Raw genomic sequence first — 7,370 nt, 5'->3', positions numbered from 1 at the left:
TTCTGCACACTCCTGAGCAGGAGGCCCTCATTTTGGCTTCGCATCTGGTGGTGGCTGGAATAATCACATGGTGCGGGCAGCAGCCAACAGCTGTGCGTACATGGGGAGAGGCCCAGGCGGTGGCTTCTCTCTGATTGTAGTGAAGAGTGCTGGCCACTAGCATGGATCAGAGACCTAAAGGGCAAGGAGATAAAGATAGAGCGATGGGGAGGTGGCACTTTGCAAGGCTATTTGTAATGCTTAGTGTTTTGAGTTACCTGCTTTAAGTTTCAGTACAAAATGATTTGATTCATCAAAAAGATGCTGTAAGTGATGATGATTTTGAGCCATACTTAAATAGCCAGACATATAAGAATAACTGTTATCCACCAATGTCTAATCCATACATGCCTAGTTACTTAGCTCCATTCATTGGATTTCCATATTCTTTTGGAGAAGCAGCATGGCTCGTGGCTGGAGACCAGTATCTGGCAACCTATGGACAAATGGAGAACATTTGGAAATGCCTAATAAGTCAAAGATGTTGTTAAAGCTTTTTTTCTGCTTAAGGTGACATCTTTGAATACTTTAATACAAAATTGACTCTTCATGTCCTATAGAGAGCATGATTGTATACTAGATGGTATATTTTAGTCAACTTGGGGCATTAGGAAATACCCCTCCATTTCTTGGTCAACGTAGATTTAACTTTTTTTCTGGTAATGCTGTTTTCCCTATATGGGGGACAAGTGGATCCCAGAGACAATTGACACAATTTTCTGCTTATAGTAGCAGTTGTGGTTATCCATCTAGTCCTCTTGGGAAAGCTATTACTGATGGACGGCTGGATTTGAGTAATGATACTTTGAGTAAGGTGCCTGGCATTAGCAGTACTGAGTAAGGCATGACTGGACTGAAAATTGGTGATGGCGTGATAGTTACAGTGACAAAAACAGCCTTGAGCAGCAGAGATATGAGTAGCGTTGCAACCAGTGGTGTGCTTCCAGTTAGCAGTACAGCACCTAAAGCAACCTCCTCGGTTGCCATTGTGAGAAAGCCTGCCAAACCTCAGCCAAAATTTAAACCCAAGGCCAATGTGGGAATTGAGGGGTTCTGCTGTGCTACCACCGCCTATAAAACACAACATGAATATTGGAATTTCAGTTGAAAGGGGGTCAGTGGTAAAGGCTCCACCAACCTAACCAATTCGGTCTCCTCAAACTATAATTCAGCAGCCTCACCCATTAATTCAACCACCGCCGTTGGTACAAAACCAACTGCCCCAGCAGCAGCCTCAGCCACCACAACCACAGCAGCTACAAGGACCCCAGGCACAGGCCCAGCCTCAACAGCAGCAGCTGTGGAATCGCTAGGTAGCTCCTCTGAACAGGAGAGTGGACTTTAACCAGAACAATGGAGTAGGCAGTGAACAGTTTGGTTTAGGTGTACCTCTCAGTGCTTAACCTTCTGGTGTAGAAGTGTATCCAGTGCTGGAAAAGCTAAAGGACATAAGCAACTATAATCCTAACCACTTTGATTGGAACCTGAAGAATGGACGTGTACTTATAATTAAAAGCTACTCTGAGGATGACATACATCGTTCCATTAGGTACTCTTATCTGGTGTAGTACTGAGCATAGTAATAAGTGTTTGTGTGCAGCTTACCATTCCCTGAATGGGAAAGGCCCACTCTATTTACTCTTCAGTGTGAATGGCAGTGGATGTTTTTGTGGAGTGGCTGATATGAAGACTATTGTAGACTATAATGCATAGGCTGGTGTCTGTTCACAGGATAAGTGAAGGGCAAATATGAAGTTAAATGGATCTTTGTCAGAGATGTTCCCAATAACCAATTATGGCATATTCGCTTAGAAATAATGACAACAAACCAGTTACCAATTCAAGGGATGCTCAAGAGAAAGCTAAGCAAGTGCTTAAAATAATTGCTACTTTCAAGCATACCACCTCAATCTTTGATAACTTTGTACATTATGAAAAGCATCAAGAAGAGGAGGAAGCCACGCATGGGGGAGAAATAGAAACAAATAATAATTATATGGAGATGTTCTGTTAAAATTGCAACATTAATGATGTAGACTGTGGAAATGCCTAATAAGTCAAAGAAGATGTTTTTAAAGCTTTTTTTTTCTGCTTGAGGTGACATCTTTGAACACTTTAACACAAAATTGACTCTTCTTGTAATGGTTTTCATTAGCATGTCTGGCCTTATACTTTCACCAAACGCACTTGAGAACTGTAACTTCATCAAGCACTTTCTGTCCTGAAACTTTTACCAGTATCTGTTGTCTTTTGTAATTATACATCTTAGCTAAGGCACAGAAGACTGAATGAATACAAGGATTCATTAACTCTTTGAATTTGTTGAGAACTAACAGTTAACCATTAGAAGTGGTTCAGTGATGTAAGAGTCACACTGCTTCAACTTCTCTTCGTTATAGTTTTTAAATTGTCGTTTTTTTAGCTATTTGACAGATTAAAAACAACATAATCATGCCATATTTAGTGTTGGAGTTCAAGTCTAAATGTTTAAGTGAAAAATTATTATAGTAAACTTTTAATATGGCAAAGCAGCCTTAAGCTCTATTTTAGCCAAATGAGACATAAGCTGAAATTATATTAGAATATTTCCCTGGTCTTCAAACTGTTTGGTGTAGCAGATTATTGATATGCGGCTTGGTGGATTTCACCAGTTAATGCACATTCTTCTCCCCTCCTTCCCCCAATAATACATATGCTGAAAAATGTGCATTTGTCTGAGGAATTATTTTGTTTGCTACCCCTTCATGAATCTCAAAATTTTGAGTAAATGTACGTCAGTCTGATCAGACTTTTTATGACCTTTACAACTACATTTAAAATCCTTAATTCCTATTTCTGGGTGTTTGCTAGCCTGATGGCTGTCATAAAGTAAAAATTTATTACTGTAGGTATTCACTAGCTGAATAAACATAGTTCTTTTGCAGTGTCCTGGCATCCTTAAAATACTTTGAAAATATGGCCTTGATTCATGGATTAAGTCAATATCTAAGAGAATGTATTGATGTTTTATTCATCAGATCTATATAAGTGGAAATACAGCATATATCTGGGTATTCTTATAATTATCTTTTTAACATCTTATTTTTTTAATTAATTACATATCAACATTAATTTTCTATCTTGAAGCAAATTGATTTTGTATAATTAAATGTGTCAAGCATCTGTATTAACTGATTTGATGGCATAAGGTTAAGAAAATAAGATACTGCCCTTATATTACTGTTGCAAAAGGAGAAAGCTATGCAGAAAGATAAGAGTGAAAATAGCAATACAGTAGACTTGAGTGCCTTGATGTTTGGCATTATTCCATTTATGTTTACCTCATGTTTAGAAATGTTTCATTTACTGTGCTCTTTGGGCACTTTCACTCATAAACCTAGTGACAGATATTTCTTTGAGGCTTTCATTTATAAACTTTTTTTTTTGGTACAGTGTTTTCTTAAAATGTACAAATACTGTATTCAAGTGAAAAAAATTTGTTGACAACCATAGCTACTACACAGTTCTTTTTTAGTCCAAGTGTAGTTATATCAGTGTTTACTGAAGAGAATATCAAAATTTTAATGGTATACTGTGCCTGGCATAAAATACTTTCTTAAAGGAAAATTGCATCTATTTTACCTTTTTAAGAATAAGCCTTGAAATCTTATAACATGTCTCATAACTATTTATAATGAAAAGTGGCATTTGGATAGTCACCACAGCAATGTTCTACATTCCTAAGATTATGTAGGTAACATGTCAAAGATGTCTGGAGGTCCTCTTAGAGGAAACTATAGAATATAGAAGGGTGACCTTGTAGGAAGGATCTGAGTCCTCTCCCTGAGGTTCTCTTTTTTCTTGGTGCTTTATTAGCAACTCTGGATATTTTTATAAAACTAGTTGCATTATTAATGGATTCAAACTTGTTTAATTTACATTATGTTTCTATGTAAGAGTGTCATGGAGGCACCCAGCAAGCAGCTTGTTTGCAGTAGACTCAGACATATTCAGTAAATGTAGTTGAGAGTCTGTTCATAGTGGGGAGTACATCCCAGTGCTTTTAACTTGGATTTCTAATCTTAAGTGAAATGGGTGCTGCATTCCTTTGGGAAAAAAACTTTTTCTTTTCAATTGGTAATTTTGTGCTTTTCTGATTTGAATTTTCTCCAGAGCACCCACCTTCTCTTCCTTCTTGGTCTGTCATTGTATTGCAGAATGTTTTTCCTTTACATGAAATTATTACAGGTTGGCTCAAAAACACAATCAGCTGAATGTTTCTTAACTGTGGGGACCAAAAGAGAGAGATCTGGGAGTCTACAAAAGGAGACACATAATCAAATGTTTGAATAATCAAAAATTAAGACTTTATTGGCCCAGTAAATTTCTTGCTTTATGTTTTTACAAGTTCTGGTTTGAATATTTCTTATTAAAGTTATCCTATGTGGGTATTTTATTTTGAAAGGTCTTATAGGTTGTATATTTAACAGTAAGGGGGAAAATGTAATCAAAATTAGTATTCCTTCTCTGTACATACTGCTATTTGACGATTCTTTTCAAAAGAAACTCAGCCTTTTCCTAATTTTAGTACTACTACTTTTTATTAATAACTTTAGTGTTCTAATTCAAAAGCTGTGTTCTTTTTGAATACCATACATGGGAATTAAGCTGATGTTAAAATAGTTTGCAATAAAAAGGAAAGAATCAGCTTAAGTCATTTAATCATTTCAAGTGCATTTTACATCTTTTAAAAATAAGTTTGAGAAATTTAAGAGAATTGTGTTTTCATTAAGTTTTGTGTATCTTTTGTTATGCCGTGTAAATTTCCTTTTATGTGTGATTAAAGGATAGAATGATTAGTTCATTTACATTCACTTGTAGCAATTACACGAGAATTCGAATTTTGTTGTGTTTGGGTTTGTTCATTCCTGTGAATGAGAATACGGTTAGGTAAGATTTTCTGTTACGGTATCCACACTCACCATTTGGTCCTCTTTAATCTTTGAGGGTTTCAGTAAAAATTGTTCGCTTAAAAAACAAAAAATAGTCTATTCATTCTCTCTCTCTCTCTCTCAGCTTTATTGAGGTATAATTTACCTATCATAAAATACACCTATAATTTACCTATCACAAAATACACCTAATTGACTTGTAAGTGTACAAGTCAATTATTATTGACAAATTTGTAGAGTTGTGTAGCTATCACTATAATCCAATTTTAGAACATTTATATCACCCCTCAAAATTCCCTTGAGCCTGTTTGCAGCCTCCATTCCCACCCTGAGCCCTAGGCAAATACTGATCTGCTTTCTCTTTCTATAAATTGGCTTTTGGACATTCATATAAATGTACTCATGCAATATGCAGTTTTGTTTTATAACATGTAGTCTTTTCCTTCTGGCTTCTTTTTTTTTTTTTTTCTTTTTGCTTCTGGCTTCTTTACCTTAGCATAATGTTTGTGAGGATAATCTGTTGACCATATATAAGTATGTCATTCATTTTTATTGCTGAGTATTCCATTGTATAGATATATCACATTTTGTTTATTCACTAAATGGACATTTGAATTGTTTCTAGTATTTGGCTTTTATGAATGATGCTGCTGTGAACATTTATATACAAGTCTTGGTGTGGACATATGTTTTAATTTCTCTTGGTTTGATTCTTGGGGTGGAATTGCTGGGTTTGTGATGATTTTGAGTTAATTTTTTGTATGGTGTGAAGTAAGGATCTAAGTTTATTTTACTACGTATACAGATATTCAATTGCTCCAACACCATTTGCTGAAAAGATTATCCTTTCTTCCATTGAATTGTCTCAGCAACTTTGCGGAAAATCAGTGCCTGGAGTATATGGAGATATTGTCAACCTCCTGTAGCTGTCTTATCACCTGGAACTTCCTGTAAAGTCCTCAGATCCAATTATCCATTGCTTGCTCAAAACAGGACTACAACCTCAGGAGATGCTGGCCCTCCCTGTTATCACTGAGATGGCTACTTAAACTGATAGTGCTCCAAACCAAGTTAAGTCCTTTTTGGCAGTGGCAGCAAAGCTGGTTCCTGTGGCCTGTGCCACCCGGGTAAACTGCTTTTTGGGGATGCAATTGGGGAGAATGAGAGTGGCCCCAGGCAAAAATGCCACAGGCTGGCATTGTTCTTAACTAAAGTTAAGTAGTTTTCATGAATAAGTGCTTCTTAGTTTGTTGTATGCCTTTGGTTGATGTCCAGAGTGCTGAAAAATCATATCTCTTTTGAGCCCATTCTGCTCAGGCTTTCTTTCCCATCATTTCACTGAAACTGCTTGTTATGCTCAATCCAGTAGTCATTTCTTACTCTCTGTCTTACTTCACCTATTAGCACTGTTTGATACAATTGATTATTTTTTCCTTCTTGAAGTCTTGGCTTCCAGGATATCACTTTATCTTGGTTGGTCTGTGTTACTGTGTGCTTCATTTTAGTGACTTTCTTTCACTCTTTCCTCCTCATCTTCACAACCTATAAAACTTGGAGTACTCTAAGGATTTTATCTTTTCCGAGAACATTGTTTCCCCTGCTGCCCTCTCAAATGATGCTGCCATCGTTGCCCAGCTTTTTTTTTTCTTCCCATAACTCTCAGACCTCTGGGCTTGTAGATAAAGAAGATGTCTTCTTTATTCTCCATTTGCAGCTTTCAGGTTATGTTCCTCTCTTCCCTAAAATTCTCTACCTTTGAATCTCATGTCATCAGATTATATTATTTATGACCCCTTATTATTACTGTTGACTGTGTCTCCTGGTTCATTCCCTGCAATGATTTCTGATGCTGACTATCTGAAGTTAGGCTACACTTCACAAGTTAAGGGCACAGTCCTCCACAAGACTACTCTCACTTCAGACAACAGCTATACACTTGAGAGATCCCAGAACCACCATCATTTTTTGACCAAATGGCTACAAATTTGAGGATTCTTACTACTTTCTCCATTTTGATAATTCATTAAAACAACTCATAGAACTCAGGAAAGCACTATATGTTTGGTTACAGTTTTATTGTGGCATAAAGGATATAAGTCAGAATCAGCCAAAAGAAGAGACACAAAGGGCTGGGAGACTCCCAGACAAGAAGCTTCTGGTGTCTTCTTCCTGTGGAGTCAGGATGCATCACCCTCCTGGCACAATGATGTGTAACAATGATGTGTAAACACAATTTACAAAGTGTCCGCAGTTTTTATTGACGTTTCATATGTGAGCATGATTGATTGAATCATTGGCCACTGATTGAACTCAATCTTCAGCTCCTCTCCCCATCCTGGTGAGGCTGGTATCCCATGGATCAAAGCTCCAACTCTTTAATCACATGGCTGGTCTTTCTGG

General features: G+C 36.9%; 1 pseudogene; it reads left to right on the top strand.

The window, feature by feature from the left end:
• The first annotated feature begins 272 nt into the window (after positions 1-272).
• LOC105822603 lies at positions 273-2,053 on the top strand (annotated as a pseudogene).
• Positions 2,054-7,370: the final 5,317 nt, after the last annotated feature.

Source organism: Propithecus coquereli, unplaced genomic scaffold (genome assembly GCF_000956105.1).
Source record: "Propithecus coquereli isolate 6110/MARCELLA unplaced genomic scaffold, Pcoq_1.0 Scaffold119, whole genome shotgun sequence".
In the NCBI taxonomy this organism is placed as follows: Eukaryota; Metazoa; Chordata; class Mammalia; order Primates; family Indriidae; genus Propithecus; species Propithecus coquereli.
This window is presented reverse-complemented; position numbering and strand designations above follow the sequence as displayed.